Here is a 21,203-nt window from a genome sequence, read left to right on the forward strand (position 1 = left end):
GTATCAGTGGAGGGAGCAGGAAATGTTGGAAAATTAGGAGACTTAGAGATTATAATGATTTTCCTTAACTTGATAATTACTTGTGATGTGTGTTGGCCTTTTATTACTTTAATAGATCTTTTTCATCAAGAAATTACCAAAAAAATGAAGATCACAATAATACAAAATACACAAGATATAGGCTCCAAGAAAGGGAAAAACCCCTTTAAGGGAAAAACCCAGAAAAATGATTCTCTTCTTATAGAATATGTGCACAAAGAAACTTCCAAGACCCAAAGAACAAAGCCCAAAATCCTCCCAAGCATGAACTCAACCCCCGCGTAAGCTCTTCTCCAAGGCAATTTCCAAAATTCGACCTACTACAACTTTGCTCTAAAATTTCGGCCCTACAACTGCTCCTTAAAATTTTGGCTCTGCAATTTCCGTCTCCTGCAACTGCATACAAACAATAACTTCACATGTGTGGAGAGAGAGAGAGAGAGATAGAGAGAGAGAGAGAGATTATCCCAAGAAACTTCAACTCTTCCTTCTTTTCTTTGCCCTTCTAGCTCTTCTTCTCCTTTTCTATTGCAGATTGAACTTGAGATGAGTGAGTGTCCCAAATGAGGTTGATATCTTTGTATTTATAGTCTTCTTAAGGGGGTTGAATAACCCCCCCTTACGTCGACATGTCCTTGAATGGGATTGACTTGGACTTGGAGAAATAGATGGCTTTTTCTTGACAAAATAAATATTTTCTTTCGTTACAATGAGTCCAAATGGGACTATAGTAAATGACATAATTTCTTCTTTGTCCTAGAAATACCTAGAAAGACCTATAAGCAAACTCCCTCCCTCTCCATCTAACCCACCAACCCCTACCTCTCCCTCTCCACCCAACCCTTCCATCCACCTCCTCTCCCTCTCAGCCAACCTACCCTCCCTCTCCATCTAACCCCACCTCACCCATGCTCATCCCTTCCTCTCCCTCCAATCCCCCACTCCACCTCCTGCCTACCACTCACCCCACCTAACTGCCCCTACCCTCTTGTCCCTCCATCTTCCACTGAACCTGCCTCCCCTCCTTCCTCTACCTCCTCCCAGCCCCTCCCTCTCCCTCTCATCCCACCTCCTCCCCATGCTCCTCTTTCCAACCCCTCCCTCCACCTCTCCCCATGCCCCTCCCTCTCCCTCTCACCCGACTTACCCTCCACCTGCCCCTCCCTCCACTTTCCATCCAAATCCCTCTCCATCAACCTCCTATCCCTCTCCCATTACACCCTCCCTCTCCCTTCACCTATCACACCCCTCCCTCTCCATCTCACCCCACATCCCCTCCCCCTTCCTCCTCCTTCCACCCCACTCCGTCTCCCTCTCACCCCACCTCCCCTCCCTGCAACCCTTCTGATCCGAATTGGATCCATGAAGAATAATCAAAGTACCATGACTGTATCATATCGGGACAAACTTTGAATTCAAGAGCACAAAGCGATTAGGAAAACCTCTAAACAGTGGCAGTTGGTAGCCAGCGTTGAACGACGAGGACCTCGGTCAGAGCACGTTGATTGAGGCCCATGGAGACTGCGTAGGAGGTGAAACTAGCACCTGGGAAGCTTGGATTGGAAAAAGGAGGTAGTTTCTGATGTAATCGCGCATCGCTGGGCAAAACCCCTAAAAATGGAAGGGCCCTGAAGCGCTCGATCGCATGGGAGATGGGAAAATCGTGGGGAAAATGCTAAAGGCTAAAGGCGGGACCCACACTCCAAAAACCAGTAGTACTTATTGAGGGCACCTTTGGGCAGTAAGTGGATTTGGCTGAAACCTAGCTCAATTCCATTCAGCGTCCAAGCGGAGGAGAGAGAAAATCAATGCTCATCACACCCTAATAGTTGAGCAAGTCAACCGCGTGAAATGAGCAAATGACATTGGATCGGGAGGTTCCAGATCTAACAACTGAGAACGCGCCCGATGAAAGAAATGGATTTAATAGGGGAGTAAGCCATGATCTATAAGGATTTGAGGTCCAATTTGACCGCCGAGGTGGCGGATGACTCATTCCACGATGTAACTAAAGAACGAAACCGACGAGGAAAAGCTGGCATAGTTCGCAAGAGGACAAGTGGCCACTCCCTGTGAGCCGTTGATGATGACACCAAGACAGGGAACTCCAAGCGAGCAACAACAAGCAACCTGACAGAGGAAGAAGAGGAATCGAATAGTCATGAGATCAATTGACTTTAAAGCCATGAACAGACAAAGAAGAAGACATGGAAGGTAGAAAAGAGAAGAAAAGGAAGAAAAAGACAGTAAAGCAAAAGCAGAAAGACAGAGGGTCGAGCTGACCTTAGGCAGCATCGAGCACCAGAGAGCTTGAGAGATTCAGGCCACCCCTGAGGGGATCTGTTGGGAATCGAGTACCATATTGGGCTCCTCCCCTTAAAGACCAGAAGGTCAAGAGCTAGTAAGGAAAAGAGTCTGTGCACTCTAGTGGCTTGGGGAAACCAAGAACCACCCTGCCAAGCAATTCTATTTTAGGAGACTCAAATTGAGCTCCTCATTGTATTTCTCTGCTTTAAAGACACAATAAAAGAAGGACACCACTAAGAGCTAGACTGGAGATGTAGCCCTAGAGGTTAGGGTGAACTCCTTATTAATTGTTGTGTTCTTGTATTTGCTTACTGTATTTCTCCACTGTTTTCCATTTTTCAATGTCTGTGTATTTTTCAATCTGATCTATCTATTACCTAAAATAACATAGACACACACCAGCATATGAGTCTGTAATACCTTCATTTAATAGTTAACTAACTGAGGTCACTCATAGGGTGATTTTTAAGATCAAGTGGTATCAAAGCTTTAGGCTGTTAAGGTTAGAAAAGCTTGTGTTGGTTTAGCTGTGAATGCTCACTAGATCAAAGCTCAAATTAGGAGAATTGGTCGAAACTAATCCTGAAATTGGGAGAGTCTATCCTCGGAAGACAATATTAGAGGAAGGTCCTATGGGTCCAGACCCTCAATTCATAGAAAGTTTCCTAGCCATAAAGTCCATGGTAGAAGAAATGTATAAGGACTTTAGAAAACATAAGGATGAAGACTCATAAGGCTCTAAACAAGACAAAGGAGAAGATGAATCACATTTCCATGACCACTCAAAAGGAAAAGGGAAAGAGGAAAGCTTTCTCACACCTCCTAATAGCCCTGTACATAATAAGAAAGCATCTTTGATCAAGCTAGATGTTAAATTTTATTTGCCTATATATGATGGAGAGTTAAATGCAGAAAAGTTGGACAATTGGATTAGACAAATTGATGTGTATTTCAGAGTACAGAACATCGTCTCAGACAAGAGTAAGATTCAACTAGCAAGCCTATGCCTAGGAGGCACTGCCTTGGTTTGGTGGGAAGGAAGAACTCAAGTTGACATGAAAAGACATTGTAAGACTATCTCTGTCTAGAATGAATTTGTTTCTACAATCAAAAAGCAGTTCTATCCATTGGCCTACATGCAACAAGCCATGATGAGTTGGCAAACTCTTCGGCAGTTGAAAGGGAAAAGTGTGCAAGGGTACACTCAAGAATTTAGAAAGAGAGCATTGATTCTAGGAATCTCGTTAGACTCACCAGAGACTCTGTTGAAGTACATTGGTGGTCTACACAACGACATGAGACATACCATCCTCATGTTTAATCCCACTAGTATAGATGAGGTATCCGTACAAGCTACTCATCTAGAAGCTAGAGGAAAGAATGGAAATCCAGAAGTTGGGGGACCATCCCAACTCACTGCAAGCAAGAGCAAGGAGAAAATAAATCAGAATTGGAAAGCAAGGAAGGCTAACACTGCACAAAAAAGCAAGGCTTCATGCACTCACTGTAAAAAGGATGGGCATGATGATGAGCATTTTTGGATTCTATATCCAGAGCTGAGACCTAAGAAGTTCGAGGGCAAGAAGAAGAAGACTGTTGCAGCTATTCAGAAAGATTTGGGGTCAGACTTGGGAGATGAAACAACCATTGTAGCCACAGGTATAAAAGGTAAGAATTCTGAAGCATCTACTAGTAATTCTGCACAATCTGTTATTGATGAAGAAAATGAGAGAAAAAGACGAGCTTTTCCATATTCGAGTTATTTCCAAACATCAAAAGATTGATACTTTGTTTGATAGTGGCTCACAAGTAAATTTAATTTCTGAAGCAATTGTAAAGAAATTGGGATTAGCAACTACACCGCATAAGAAACCATACCCATTAGGATGGTTGAATGATAAAGCACAACTACAAGTGACTAGACAATGCAAACTCAAGTTTTCTTTTGGGTCAACATTTGTAGATGAGGTTGAGTTAGACATAATTCCTTTGGATATATGTGGAATTGTTTTAGGAAGTCCTTACTTGTATGATAGGAAAGCTATTTTCTATAGAGTTGAGAACAAGTATCTACTTGTTAAAGATGGAATCGAATACTTTGTAAGAGCTCATAAGCTCAAGAATAATTATACTCTCATAAGCTCAGGGTAGATGAAAAGAATGATAAATTCATGCAAACAATTCTTATTGATGGTTGTAGAGGAAAAGAAACCTAATAAAACCAATGTATTTGAGGGTTGTAATGCTAAACAACAAGCTGATTTAGAAAATGTTGTTTCAGAGTATGATATCTTGTTTCAAGAACCTAAAGGTATGCCACCCAAAAAGGAAATAGTACATGATATTAATTTGCAGCAAGATGCTCCATTGCCTAACATTGGAATGTACAGGTTGTTTTCTTTAGAGAATGTTTAAATCAAGAAGCAAGTGTAGGAGTTACTCGAGAAGGGGTTCATCAGGCCTAGCACATCACCATGTGAGTCACCAATTGTTTTTGTGAGAAAGAAAGATGGCTTGTGGAGAATGTGCATTGATTACCGAGCACTGAATAAGAAAACAATAAAAAATCGTTATCCCCTTCCTCGCATAGATGATCTTTTAGAACAATTAAAGGAAGATGTTTATTTCACCAAGCTAGACTTGCACATTGGATACCATCAGGTCAGAGTGGCAGAACAAGATGCATGGAAGACTACTTTCAAAACAAAGCAAGGATTGTATGAGTGGCTGGTTATGCCTTTTGGCTTAACTAATGCTCCTGCTACTTTCATGAGATTAATGAATGATGTACTCAGACCTTTTTTTGATGATTTTTTTATTGTGTATCTGGATGACATTCTGATTTTTAGTAAAATGTGGGAAGAACACTTAAAGCATGTTAAGCAGACACTAGATGTTTTGAAAAGAGAAAAACTTCATGTTAAACTCTCAAAATGTGAATTGCAAAACATCTCTGAATTACTTGGGTCATATAGTAGGGGGTGGTGAATTGAAGATAGATCCCTCTAAAGTGGCAGTCACTGTAAACTGGCCTAAACCCAAGTCTGCTACAGAAGTGAGAAGCTTCTTAGGGGCAGCACAGTATTGGAGGAAGTTCATCTCTAACTTTTCCTCAATTGCAGCTCCCTTACATTCTTTGACAGGATTGAACAAGGTGTTTTAGTGGGGAGGCAAACATCAAAAAGCCTTCGATACCTTGAAAGAAAAGATTAGTACAACACCTGTACTAGCACTACTTGATCTGCAAAGACCATTTGAGATCCAAACAGATGCCAGTGACTATGCCATGGGAGCAGTGTTGACACAAAACGGTAAACCCATATGTTATCATTTTGAGACCTTTAATCCTGCAGTAGTTAACTATCCTACATATGATAAAGAATTGTACACATTAGTTCAGAGTGTGAAAAAGTGGAAACATTACTTAATGGGAAAAGAGACAGTAATACATAATGATCATCAACCACTTCAATATCTACACTCCCAAACTAAGTTGCAGCAATCAAGACATTATAGGTGGATGGGTTTTCTACAACAGTTTCATTTAGTCATCAGATATAAAAAGGGCATACACAATAAAGTTGTAGACATGTTATCTAGACCCATTATAAATGAATCTACTATACTTAAGCATAATTCTGTGCTACATGAAAGCTACATTGAACAATATGCTCAAGATATAGATTTCAAAGATGTATATGCAACTTTGAGTCAAGGCAAATGGGTAGAAGAATTGGATTATCATGTAAAGGACTGAATCTTGTACCATTGTGGGAAACTTTTCATTCCACAAACTGAGAGAGTAAAGATAATTATAGAAGCACACACTTCTCTGATATCAGGTCACTTTGGGATAAGTAAAACAGTTGCACAGCTGCAAAGATTTTGTTATTGGCCAAAAATGAATGGGACAGTTTCTAGATATGTAAGAGGGTGTACTATGTGTGCTAAAAGCAAGCCCATCAATAGAAAATGAGGCTTGTACACTACATTACCAGTTCCTTCTCACCCTTGGGAAAGTGTTTCCATGGATTTTGTTGGAGGACTGCCTAAATCTAGGAAAAGTCATGATTATTTATATGTTGTTGTGGATAGGTTTAGCAAAATGTGTATTTGGTACCTTGTAATAAACAGATTACAGTTGAACAAACTGCAAAACCATTCTTTGAACATGTATGGATTCATTTTGGATTACCCACTTCCATTGTATTTGATCGAGACACCTGATCTATGGGGAAGTTTTGGTCAAGTCTATGGGAACTGATGGACACCAAACTGAAGAAAAGCACAACTTTTCATCCACAAACTGATGGCTAGACAGAAGTAGTTAACAAGACAGTGATCCAGTTACTCAGAGGATATTGCAACAAACATCCTAAGCTTTGGGATGAACATTTGTGTTATGTGCAACATGCTTACAACAGAGCAAAATAGTCTTCTACACAGAGATCTCCTTTTGAGACCTATTTTGGTTTCACACCAAGGTCTCCTTTGGATTTTGTCTTTGGTAAAGATACCACAGTTGAGGGACACAGTGATGTGGACAGGGAAACTAGGTTCATCAAAAAAATCCAGGAAATCCACCAGGCAATACAGGAACAACTGGAAAAGAGCCAAGCCAAATACAAGGCTAGGCATGACAAGCATCGGATGGAGCATAGTTTCCAAGTTGGTGACCAAGTATGGATGTATATCAGCAAGGACAGGATGCAAGGTGAAGGTAAAAAGCTAAAGCCCATCAGGTATGGATCTTTCCAAATAATTGAGAAGATTGGTGAAAATGATTTTTGCCTTGATCTACCAGCTTACATGCACATCTACTCAGTCGTAAATGCAGATTGCTTGAGATTGTTTGAACCTTCACTAATTGAGGATCTCGAAGAGCAGAGTCAATTGCCTTCTATTGATGACCTGCTACCTGAATATCTTAATCAATTGCGGGAAGACACAGTTCTGGATAGGAATGTGAGGACAACGCACAGAGGAGATGTTGAGTACCTCAGAATAGGACTCAAGGGTTCAAAGCCAAGAAGTGCAAAGTGGATTGAGATTGGACAAGTGAGACAATAGTACCCTCACTTAGTCGACGCTTGAAAACCAACTTTTGGTGGTCCAAAAGCTTTTTCAGTGGGAAGGCCGTGATCCAAATTGGATCCATGAAGAACAATCAAAGTATCATGACTGTATCAGATCAGGACAAACTTCGAATTCAAGAGCACAGAGCGATTAAGAAAACCTTTGAAGAGTGGCAGTTGGCAGCTAGCATGGAACAATGAGGACCTCAGTCAAAGCGCACTGAACGAGGCCCATGGAGACTATACAAGAGGCGAAACTAGCACCTGGGAAGCCCGAATTGGGAAAAGGAGGCAGTTTCTGATGCGCGATTAGCACATCACTGGGAAAAACCCCTCGAAATGGAAGGGCCCCAAAGCGCTCGGTCACATGGGAGCCGGGAAAACCATGGGGAAAATGCTAAAGGCTAAAGGTGGGACCCGTGCTCCAAAAACCGACGGTATTTATCAGGGGAACCCTTGGGCGGTAAGCGGGTTTGGCTGAAACCTAGTGATTCCATTCAATGCTCGATGCATGGCAAGAAAAGGAGAGAGAAAACTGCCGCTCATTGCACACTAATAGTCGAGCAATTCAACCGCGCGAAATGAGCAAATGATGTTGGATCGGGAGGCTACAGATCTAACGGCTGAGAACGCGCCTGATGAAAGAACTAGATTTGATGGGGGACTAACCCGCGATATATAAGGATTTGAGGTCCAATTTGACCACCGAGGTGGCGGATGACTCATTCCACAATGTAACCGAAGAACCGAACCGACGAGGAAAAGCTGGGATAGTTCGCAAGAGGACAAGCGGCCACTCCCTGTGAGCAGTTGATGATGATGCCAAGATAGGGAACTCTAAGCGAGCAACAACAGGCGACCTGACGGAGGAAGAAGAGGAATTGAACAGTCATGAGATCAATTGGCTTTAAAGCCATGAACAGACAAAGCAGAAGACACGGAAGGCGAAAAAGAGAAGAAAAGGAAGAAGAGAGAGAAAACGAAGAAAAATACAATAAAGCAAAAGCAGAAAGACAGAGGGCCAAGTTGACCACAGGCAACGTCGAGCACCAGAGAGCTTGAGAGGTTCAAGCCACCCTTGAGGGGATCTGTCGGGAATCGAATAACATATTGGGCTCCTCCCCTTAAAGACCAGAAGGTCAAGAGCTAGTAAGGAAAAGAGTCTGTGCACTCTAGTGGCTTGGGGAATCCAAGAACCACCCTACCAAGCAATTCTGTTTCAGGAGACTCAAATTGAGCTCGTCATTGTATTTATCTGCTTTAAAGACACAATAAAAGAAGGCCACCACTGAGAGCTGGACCAGAGATGTAGCCATGAAGGATAGGGTGAAATCCTTATTAATTGTCACGTTCTTATATTTTCTTACTGTATTTCTCTACTATTTTCCATTTTTCAGTGTCTGTGTATTTTGCAATCTAATCGATTCGTTGCCTAAAATAACATAGACACACACTAGCACATGAGTCTGTAATACCTTCATTTAATAGTTAACCAACTGAGGTTACTCTAGGGTGATTTTTCAGATCATCTTCCCTCTCAAACCACCTCCCCTCTCCCTTCCTCCTTCACCTTCCACACCATTCCCTCTTCCTCTCACACCAACTCCCCTCCCTGTAACCACTCCCTCTCAAACCACCTCTCCTCACCTTTCCTCCTTCACCTTCTGCCCTACTCCCTCTCCCTCTCACCCCACCTCCCCTCCCTCTATCCCAACCTCGCCACTCCTCCTTCTTCCTCTCACCCTCATGCTCCTCCCTTCATATCCATCAAACCACACACTCCAACTCTCACCTACCCCTCACCCCATCCCACCTTCCCTCCCCACTTGCCCCTACATCTCCCTCCCAACCCCCCTCCCCTCCTCCCCCAAACCCCCCTCCCCTCCTCCCTCCCTAACCCCCTCCTCCTCCCTCCCCAACTCCCCCATATGCTCCTCCCCCCAACCCCTCCCTCCACCTGGCTCCTCCCTCTCCATCTCACCACCCTCCTCCACCATGATCCTTCATTCCTCTCCCTCCAACCACCCACTCCACCTCTCGCCTATCCCTCACCCCACCCTACCTGATCTCCCCCCTTTCCCTTCCATCTCCTTCCCAACCTACCCACCCTCCTCCCTCCACCTTGCACATCCCTCTCAGCCCACCTCGCATCCATACTCCTCCCTCTAACCCCTCCCTCACATCACTCCTCCCTCTCCCTCTCACCCCACCTCCCCTCCACTACCCCTCCCTCTCCATCTCACCCCACCTCCCCCATGCTCCTCCCTTCATCTCCCTCCAACCCCCCATTCCACCTCCCGCCCACCCCTCACCCCACTCGACCTCCCCTCCCCACTTGCCCCTCCATTGTAACAACCCTTGGTTTAGTTTTCATGTAAAAATATATAAGACCAAGGTCATGGGACACGTATTCCAAGTTGAATGGTGGGAAAAACATCCTAGTTCGGTTTATTAATTGCTATGGAAACTGGCAAAGGCAAAGAGGAAATAATTGACATTTATTTATGAAAATAAAGAAAAATAGGAGAAAAGGAAGACGAAAGGAAATATATTTGCATGAGAGGGGAAAATGAAGAAAATAGAGGCCTCAATGATAAAAAGGCTTCTAAGGATCAGTTCATGGCTTTTTTCAGTTGGGCCTTTAACAATTTTGGGTGGATCTCTCTTCTATTCTCTCATTCTCTCATACTCTTGCACACTTAGAGAAATCTTGGAGCATTCTTAGAGCATGCTTGGAGCACTTTAGCATTCACTTGGATTTGGAGAAACAAGGCAAAGGAAAGTAGGAAAGTGCAAGGGAACAGGTGGATCAACAACTACAATTGAATTGCTTTGCAGGTAACAGGTTGCATGTGTGATTTCCTTGTTGATTTATGGATGCATGTGATTATCTGGTTATGTGTTGCCATGAGCATGGAGGATTACTTGGATTGATAGTGGTTTTAGGCTTGCCTTACCATTTCCTTGATATCCATGGTGTAGTGGGTTTTTCCACTTGATTGTTTTCTTAGTGATGCTCATAATTCCTTATGGTTTTGGGTTGGAACAAATTCTCTAGAAGCCTTGGAACAACTTGGGTTGAGTTACCAGTCCTGGAGCCTAGGTTGGGACAAACGCTCTAGAGCCCTTGGTGGGTTGAGTTACTAGTCCCTAGACCCAGGTTGGACAAATACTCTAGAGCCTTTGGAGGTTTTGGGTTGAGTTACTAATTCCTGGAGCCTTGTATAGCTTAGGTAGAGACCAATCTGGCTGGTGTTAGTGATGTATGACTATGAGGTGGAATCACTGGTTGAGGGTTAAGGTGGTTTGGCCTTTTGAAGCCCTCATTTGGTTTGTCTTGGTTTATTCCATGAGATCCCACATTCATGCTTGGAATATGGTGCAAGGGTGATTGGCTGAAAGAAAGATTTGGTTCAACCTAATCTATGGTCAGGTGGTATGCGAAAGTCCCTAACTTAGTTGGCATTTTCATATGTTAATATGAGGTATTTTCCTATTGTGATCTATAAGCATATGTGTTGATTATGATGGTTCTCTGATGGCTGCCTTGACATAATTTATTTGTTGGTTATATGATGTATATTGTCGATGGCTCTTAACATGTTTGATGAATATATGAATGAATGATGAATGCATGGACTAACAAGTGTTATTGCAGCTAGCTAGAGAGGGTTTAGAGCCTTCTTAGTGATTCTCAGATGAATCTCAAACTATTATGATAAAAAATGCATTCATGACTTGTAGCTTACATGTTTGCCATGTGTTTGATGAAATGCCTAGTTTGTTCTCATCAATCTCGGTCAAGTTTATAACTCAAGTTTGTATGTTTGGCATTGTCGTCATGTAACTTATGATTCTGGAAAGTTTCATAAATTTATGGGCAATGACCTAGAGGTTGGTCTTAAAAGGAAGCACTGATCCCAAGACCACATGCTCTCAACTGAAGATTTTAGGTCAGAATTGTTGGTCTTAAAAGGTGGCACTAATCCTGAGATTGCATGCTCTCAACTGAAGATTTTAGGTCACAATTGTTGGTAACAAGGCTTCTGAGTGTGGTTGGAGGTTCACAACTGCATCCATGCCTTGTTGTGGGTGTGGTTGGGGTTTATGTCAATGAAAAATCAGTTCCAACTTAGGATTTTGTCATCGGAGGTTGTGGACTGACTTCTGGGTGACATAGTGTCGTGAGGGATGTTTGTGAGTTGTCAATGTGTCGATTGGTAGGTCCCACTTCCATAACTAGAACTTGAAGGTCGGGTCATGTCATAGTAGCTCTTAGTCTCATGTTTACCCTGGAAGGTATAAGAACTATGTTGCAGCACTAGACCTTGGGGTAGATGTGGTTGATGTGTATACATGTCTGATTATCTATGTGTTTGTTATGCATGCATAGTAGATTATACATGCATCATGGTGGTCATTATGCAATTTGTGTCATCATGATGTTGTTGGTATGTTATGATGTTGATATGTTGGCCAAGATGGAGCAAGAGATGTAGATCATCAGAGCAAGGTTGTAGCATTAGACCTTTGGATAAGAGCAGATCATCATACATGTTTGTGTGTTGGGCTACAAGTATGTGGTTAATGGTTGTTATAAGCATTATGGTCACACACATGATAGACGTTAGTTGTTCAGAGTGGTCATATGCACATGCGTCATATAGTCATGAATGGCAGTTAACTTGTTTTTATATGCATACATTGTGGTCATATGCATGATGACTATGGTCATTGTAGTTAAGATCTTGATGTTATTATGTATCATATTAATCTAGACTGACCTGTGCAAATGGTTATGGTTATGATATTCAAGTATGAATCGATATATTTGTGATATCATGTTGTACTAATATGGATTGACTTGTGCAGATGTGATAGCCTCCCCTAAGACATAATGAGGTATGAGTTTGATTATGACATGATTGGTGGTCTTGGTAAAGGGTGATTTCAAATTAATAGACATGATGTCTTGATCTTTGGAATGTGTGACTGACATGTGTGAACATTTGCAGGGTAACATGCTTAGTATTAACATGACAAGGTAATAGTTTATTTGTTTATATAACTAACAACTAGGTGTTGTGATAACACATAGTAAGACTCAATTGTAGCAAGGAAATGGGTAAAATAAAATAATAGGGTGAGAATTCCTTTAGCTATGTTTGGAAACCACAATTCCAAATGAATGAGTGCTTTGCATGAATACAAGAAGTTTTCTTAACCTTGATTTTGTTTGACACTATGTGGATATGTGTTATATTCCTCAACATGCATTTGATAGGTATAACAAATGGTTTTCAATTATAGTTGGATTTGTCAAGGAATTGGAGTCCCTTGAGAAATGATAGATGTATGTGTTCAATTACAAGGCAACATGTTTGGTACAACAAGGTAAGGTAACCGGTATAGTTTTATGTTTATTTATGCACTGACAATTCTATGTTTTTGGCAATATGATGTAGGAAATTGCATGGTAAAGGGACTACCATGAAATCTTGAAGAAGGATCGGGTTGAGATTTCCTTTCGAAACATTGTGAACCCATGGGGATTGAATCACAGTGTATGTTGAAAGTTTTGTGCTTGTGATTTGTTTGCACTTGATTTTCAGTTTGATTATGTTTGGTGCATGACCACACCACTTTGTTTGTGGTGTTGTATTGTTGTTGGTTTTCCATGGTTTTATTTTTGTTGGTTTCTTGTTCTTTCCTTTTATGTTTTGAAGGTCTTAGGAATTGGTTGTGGAAGAGGAAAGTTAATGGAGCTCGGAGAGAGCTAAATGAAACTCAATAGGTAATGTAAGACCCAGATGAAGCTTGGTGGATGAGTAAAGGGCAGTTGAAGGCAAGAATATGACAACCAATTGTATTGGTTGGGTAATTATGTTGTGATCATGATCTTATGAACACTAGTAATTATGTTGTGATGATGATTATGTTGATGTCTATATGTGTATACATGTATGTATGTATGTCGTTGTCTGACAGGGTCATCAGGGATCATGATTATTTTATGCTAATGTTTATATGTGTGTATGTGTGTCATTGTCTGATAGGGTCGTCAGGGATCATGCTTGTGGAGGAATGATTGTTTATGCAGGTGAATGGCATGAAGACAATTCCTGATTTCATGAGGAATCAAGTGGGAAAAGTAGCCCTCACAGATCTATGAGGTTAGTATCGTGTGAATATGAATTGATATTATATGCTTATGTTTATGTTATGGATAGGTAATGCTGAAGGATACATCAGCGGAATGAAAACAATGTCCTATGTGACACGTTGGGACAAGCATGGATAATATAAAGACACTAGAAGCAAGGTTGCTTGGTAGAGACATTGTGGTCTCTGGATGTGCAGTATTGGTGTTGTGTGCATGTTGCATAAGAAGTGTTGTACGTATGATGTTGTGTACATGTTGTATATGTGGTGTTGTGTATGTCTGATGTTGTGTACATGTTGTATATGTGGTTTTGTGTACGTATGGTGTTGTGTACATGTTGTATATGCGGTGTTGTGTACATATGGTGTTGTGTACATGTTGTATATGTAGTGTTGTGTACATATGGTGTTGTGTGCATGTTGTACAAGTCATGTTGTGTGCATGTGGTGTTGTATATATATGGTACATGTGGTGTTGTGCACATGTGGTGTTGTGTAGGTGGTGTTGTGTACATGTGGTGTTGTGTACACGTCATGCAGGCAGTGTTGTACATGTGGTGTTGTGTACATGCAGTGTTGTGTACACGTCATGCAGGTGGTGTTGTGTACATGTTGCACAGATGTTGCTGAGTACATGTGGTATTGTATACACGTTGTGTAGGTAGTGCAACGTACATGTGGTATTTTGTACAAGTTGTACATGTTGTGACATGCACATGTAGTATTGTGATATGTGTTGTCGTTGTATCGTGATATGTGTATTCGTTGTGTTGTACTCTGCATACGTGTATGTATTGTGTTGTACACTGGGTAGATGTGTATGTATTATGTTGTACATAAGGTTTATGTGTATGTGTTGTGTTGTATGCCGAGTGTAGGTGCACGTATTGTGTGGTGTTGTACGTCGTGTGTGGGTTATGTCTGCGATGTACACTATGTGTATGTGTACGTGTTTGAAGAGAAGGCACTGGGTTCTTGTCGGGTGTGGCAATTGATTTGGTGTGTGTATGGAAATGACAAAGGACAAAGGTAGAAGTAAAGAACCGATTAAAAGATAAGCATTAGTATTTTATTTCAATTTTAATTATACATGTGTTCTATGAATCTTATTTATGATGATTGCATGTGATCTATGATTTTGATTATGACGATTGAGTTTTGAGCTAACTGGATGTAATACATTATACATTATGATTTGATCAAAAATTTAGTTTGACTTGTTGTGACAGAAAGTAAACATAGTTGCAAGTGTACCTATTTCAATTCTAGAAATTATGGTATAGATTTCCAACTTCTCATGAATTTTTATTCAAAATCACAAACACAAACCTACTCTACTACTCTACGGACATTAATTCACAATTTAGAACAAAAATCCCAGACATGAAATCAGAAATAGCACACATGCACACACTATTTTTCCCGAGGAAAGAAATATGCTAAAATCCCTAATTCCTTCTTGCATGAATATGATGAATAGAGATGTATTACAATTTCTTTTCTCAACTTAGCACAACCTGCAAGTGAATAACCTATCTCTCTTCTCACTGAGAAGCTCTGACCAGACTTAGTCAATTTATACCTCTACTTGAGCCTCTATTTCCTTGCAAAATTCCTGAGGAAAATAGGCCCCTACTAATTAGGAATTTCCTCCAAAATGCTTGCACAATTCCTCAGGGTTGATCACGTGACCTCATGTAACACCTATACACTTGACTAGTTTACAACTGCTAGTTAACTGCCTTGGAAACTCCACCACAACAGGGAAACTCATATTCTTTGCATGCATGAGCTAATTATTAGTTGAATGATCATCTAAATAGATTGTCTTTGAGTTAGACTAATGTCCCACTACTTAACTGACCACCAACTAGTTCTATTAACAATTAGAACAAGTTTAACTGATTACCACTGAAATTAACTCAACCTAGGCTCGTAAAATTTAGGAATCACTACATAAAAACTGAACTTCATGCCCCTAACTTAAATTAATTGAGATAAATGAGTGAAAAGAGCCATGTCACCTTAGTTAGCTCCTCCAAGTTGTCTGTTGATACAGAATTCCAAATTTCCCAATTTAATCAAGGAAAAATCAAATTGAGAATTTCTTGCTACATTTTTCAACACTCCCTCTCAACAAGAAAGGGATTATCAACCACCCCTATCCTGCATCTGTGGAATGTATTGCATGCAAAACTTCTCACCGTTTCTACTGCTATTACAACATCTCCATCTAAGAAGCATAAAAAAAGACTGAATCAATTGTGTCTGCAACTCTCTACTAGGAAAATTGTGTTGTTGTTGACTTTGTTACTAGGCCTCCTGCTCTGTTGTCAACACTCCTCTGCATTCCTTGATATCTAACTGACACTGATCCTACTACTACTTAATTCCATGGGCCCATGTAGTAAGGTAATGATCCATGTGGAGAATACCTCAATGGACCCTGCCCCAAATTTTTTCACTCTTGGGATTAAGGCTCTACATCGCCCTACCTCACACTTGGAGGTATGGCTACATGTGCTCCCTCTGCCCACTTAGCTCAAACTATTCTCTTCTTGGAGGTCTTTGACTAATCCTCTTCATCATCATCCTCTAGGTCATCCCAACTTCCAACTGGTTGAGGCTCCATCTTCAGAGCTAAATCATGCTCCCTCTCAACCACAACATCTCTTATTCCTACCTTGCTCCTCAAGGTTGTGCATGGATCTTCCTCTAATGTGTAGAGGCTCTCGATCATGATACCAAATTGCTTGATTTGGCATGAAGCAAGATTCTTGAGGTAGGCCTTACCATATTTGAAGACTACCTCATAACCTTTGTCTTGAATCCTCAATTTGTTCATCAGATCAAGTTTCCTGGCTTCATTGTTATTTCCGAATAGCTCATTGAGGGTCTTCCACATAGAAAAGTGATTCTCTTTGCCATGTAATTTTGAGACTATGTGGTCTCTCACACTCTCTAGGATGATCCTTCTGGCTCTTGATACATCTTTCTTCCACTAAGTGAGATTCTTAGTATCGATTGATCTTGGTTTTGCAATCCATCAGTATCCAATACCGCCTCCATGCGATCCTTCAATGCGATGAAATTAGAGCTTCCTTCCAAGGCATACTCTAGCCTTAGTCCATGGAAGGACATCTTCTCAGCTCTAAAGAGATCATGCTACACTGAACTGCAAAATCAATCCTCCTGGGAAACACTTTTGAAATTCTTGCTCTAATGTGAATCCGTAGAAAATCCATGAAATTATGATCTACTAATATGAGCGATTTGAAATGTAATTTATTCTCATATAAACACATAATTTCTCTACTAAAATTTGCAGCAAAATATGAACATAAATAAACACAATTCACGACACATAATATCTAGGGAACCCAACCGGGAAAACCCTCTGCTTGTTGAGAATATTATTGATAGAAACTGAGGAATGGTCTCTTACAATACAACTTTGTTTTCAATAGAGAGTACACCCTTCTCCCTGCCTTTCCCAGGCTTGAAAAATAGACTTGATGTTGCTTGATATGCTCCCCAAATCCTTGCACAATAGGTGCTCCTATTAAATAGGAATTTCCTCCTATTTCTATGCGCACTACCCAAGGGGACTCTTCCTCACAATAATTTTGTGCACAAGTTTCTCTTACACACTCTTCCTCACCAACTCACACCCAACTGTTGGCATTATGATACATATGTTGTACTTGATGGCAACCCACTCATCTCAGATAATAAATTATAATGTAGAGAAAAGTTCACGCACTTTTATGCAGAGAAAAGTTTATTTCATGTAGAGAAAAGTTCACGCACTTTTATGTAGAGAAAAGTTTATTTCATGTAGAGAAAAGTTCACACACTTTTATGCAGAGAAAAGTTTATTTCATGTAGAGAAAAAGTTCACGCACTTTCATGCAAGGAAAAGCACGTATATGTTGGAGAACTTACCTTTGGTCCATGGTAGTTAGTCCTTGGTATTTGAACCTATGGTTTTGGACCATGGTACCTCGTCAGAAGTGTTGATCCCAAGTATTGGGTTCGTGGTATTGGTTTATTATGGTTTTGGTCCGTGGTATTGCATGTAGAGAAAAAGTTCACGCACTTTCATGCAAGGAAAAGCGCGTATATGTTGGAGAACTTACCTTTGGTCCATGGTAGTTAGTCCTTGGTATTTGAACCTATGGTTTTGGACCATGGTACCTCGTCAGAAGTGTTGATCCCAAGTATTGGGTTCGTGGTATTGGTTTATTATGGTTTTGGTCCGTGGTATTGCATCCAAAAGTGTTGATCTCACGCACTTTCATGGTTGGTTCATGGTATTAGTCTGATAGTTTTTGATCCTATGGTTTTGGTTCATGGTATTGCATCCAAAAGTGTTGATCTCACGCACTTTCATGGTTGGTTCATGGTATTAGTCCAACAGTTTTTTGATCCTATGGTTTTGGACCATGGTATTGTGGAAGGCCTAAGACTATATAAGAGGAAGAAGATCATTTGGCAAGGTATCATCGAATGAATTGAATATATAATAAGTGCTAGATCTAAAATATTTGTGATTGGGTTATGGTGCAGATCTGGATCTGAATGAAGAAGGAACCTTAGCGCATAAAGAAGGATAAGTTCTATTGATGGGTCATAATCTTTATGCTTGAATAATAGTATCTTTGTATGATTTTGATTTGTTATATGAGGCGCATGCTTGATCTATAAATCTGACAATCTAGGTAAATTAGTGTCTGAATATTTGAAAGAAGGAGTTATCCTTTATAGATCCGCACACAGGTTTCAGGTTGTTGAAGTAGCGTATATCTTTAAATTATGATCTAGCTGCCTCTGTCTATTGTTGCAGTATTCTGGGTTCAGAATTTGGTGTGTGGTTACTGTTACTGTGTTCTGGGTACAACTATCAGAGAAGTGTTTACTTGATTCATTGCTAATTGGGAAAAGGAGATTGTTTGATGCAGATATACTTGATGATTGATTGATCTTCATGGATCCAGTTTGAAAATTTATGAAAAGTGGTCCTTGAAAGAAAAGAAGTAGGGGGTTGTAACTCCCTTCCAGGAGAGAGAGTTGTAGCTCTCTGCAGGTTGCAGCCTGCGTACTGGTAAAGGACTACACCAGTACAAAATCATTGTAAAAGGAATTTCTAATTGAAAGAAGATAGAGACATATTGCAACAGGTGGTTTTCACCCACATTGGGTTTCCACCTTATATCTGGTGTTCTTTGGTGTGACTATATGTTTTTCTTGTTCATGCTCATTATTTTATGGTACTGACATACAATAATTCAAAGCATAAATATATTGAAAAAGAATTAGATAATATTGATTCACCCCCCCTCTCAGTATTATTTCCAACACCAACCTTGTGCGTACTCCTATTGCTTTCTCTCACCAACTCACACCCAACCTTTGTGCATACTCATCCTGAGAAACAACTTGGAAGTTCTTTCAAAAGTTCAAAGTATTTCAAATGGTCGTGAAATCAGCCTTTCTGAATGGAGACTTAGAAGAAGAAGTATACATTGAGCAGCTAGATGGTTTCATTCTTGGAAATGATCCAAATCTTGTATGCAGATTGAAAAAGGCTCTCTATGGTCTTAAACAAGCTCCAAGGGCTTGGTACTATCGTTTGGACAAATATCTTCATCAACAAGGTTTTTCAAAAGGATTAGCAGATAGCAATCTTTATATAAAAATTGAAAATGACAAATTGCTAATACTTGTTGTGTATGTAGATGAAATTATCTTTGGCAGCAATGAAGAATCTATGAGTCAAAGCTTTGCCTTGGTGATGCAGAAAGAATTCGAAATGTCCTTGCTTGGAGAATTGACATATTTTCTTGGTTTGCAAATCCAACAAAATGAAGGAGGGATCTTCTTGTCTCAAACCAAGTATCTCAAGCAGATTTTGAAGAAATATGGTATGGAAGAAGAAAAACCAGTATGTACACCCATGGTCACAGGATGTAACCTCAGTGCAAATGATGAATCAACAACAGTGCATCAACCAACTTACAGATCTATGATTGGAAGTCTACTTTATTTGACAGGTACCCGACCAGACATCATGCATGCAGTGGGAATAGTTGGAAGATTTCAGGCAAATCCAAAGGAAACTCATCTTCAGGCAGTGAAGAGAATCTTCAAATATCTTCAAGGGACTCAAAACTATGGCTTATGGTATCCTAGAGATATAGATCTCACACTTCATGCTTATACAGATGCAGATTGGGCCAGAAGCATGGATGACAGGAAGAGCACAAGTGGTGGTGCATTCTTTATGGGTTCCAGATTAGTATCTTGGTTCAGCAAGAAACAGAGTTCGATTGCCTTGTCTACAGCTGAAGCAGAATATGTTGCTGCTGCATCTTGGTGCACTCAACTCCTTTGGATGATGCAGACATTGCAGGATTTTCAAATCACTTGTACACCTCCCATCTCCATCTTATGTGATAATACAAGTGCAATCAGCATTTCAAAGAACCCAGTCATGCATTCAAAAACCAAGCACATACCAATCAAGTATCACTTTCTCTAGGAACAAGTGCTTGAACAAAAGGTCAAGTTGGAGTATGTTCCTTCTAAGGAACAGGTTGCTGATATACTCACCAAACCATTGCCTAGGGAGACCTTTGAATACCTCAGGCAAAAGCTGGGGGTTGTTGATGCATCATCTTGTTGTTGAATCTCTTCTGATTGTTGGTTGTATGCAAGGTTAATCTGAAGTATATGCGTACATGTGCTGGGTTGCGGATTGGTCAAAGATCGAATGGCACAGGTTCAGGGGGAGCATATCATGCATTGTTGGCATTATGGAGGAAGTACAGAAGGAGATCATGGATGTTGGTCTGAATATTGCTGCAATACGTCTCTATCTCTTTCATGGTCATGGATTATGGTTCTTCTTTGCAGATCTGGTTTATAGTCAGGGGGAGCATGTTCTTAGGGGGAGCATAACCCTTTGCCCTTGATGTCAAAGGGGGAGAGTGATTGGTTGTTGTTGCCATCAAGTCCAAAGGGGGAGATTGTTGGCATTATGATACATATGTTGTACTTGATGGCAACCCACTCAGCTCAGATAATAAATTATAATGTAGAGAAAAGTTCACGCACTTTTATGCAGAGAAAAGTTTATTTCATGTAGAGAAAAGTTCACGCACTTTTATGCAGAGAAAAGTTTATTTCATGTAGAGAAAAAGTTCACGCACTTTCATGCAAGGAAAAGCGCGTATATGTTGGAGAACTTACCTTTGGTCCATGGTAGTTAGTCCTTGGTATTTGAACCTATGGTTTTGGACCATGGTACCTTGTCAAAAGTGTTGATCCCAAGTATTGGGTTCGTGGTATTGGTTTATTATGGTTTTGGTCCGTGGTATTGCATGTAGAGAAAAAGTTCACGCACTTTAATGCAAGGAAAAGCACGTATATGTTGGAGAACTTACCTTTGGTCCATGGTAGTTAGTCCTTGGTATTTAAACCTATGGTTTTGGACCATGGTACCTCGTCAGAAGTGTTGATCCCAAGTATTGGGTTCATGGTATTGGTTTATTATGGTTTTGGTCCGTGGTATTGCATCCAAAAGTGTTGATCTCACTCACTTTCATGGTTGGTTCATGG

This window comes from Pinus tabuliformis, chromosome 7 (genome assembly GCF_031772625.1).
Source record: "Pinus tabuliformis cultivar Carrire ecotype Pingquan chromosome 7, CPIR1, whole genome shotgun sequence".
Classification (NCBI taxonomy): Eukaryota; Viridiplantae; Streptophyta; class Pinopsida; order Pinales; family Pinaceae; genus Pinus; species Pinus tabuliformis.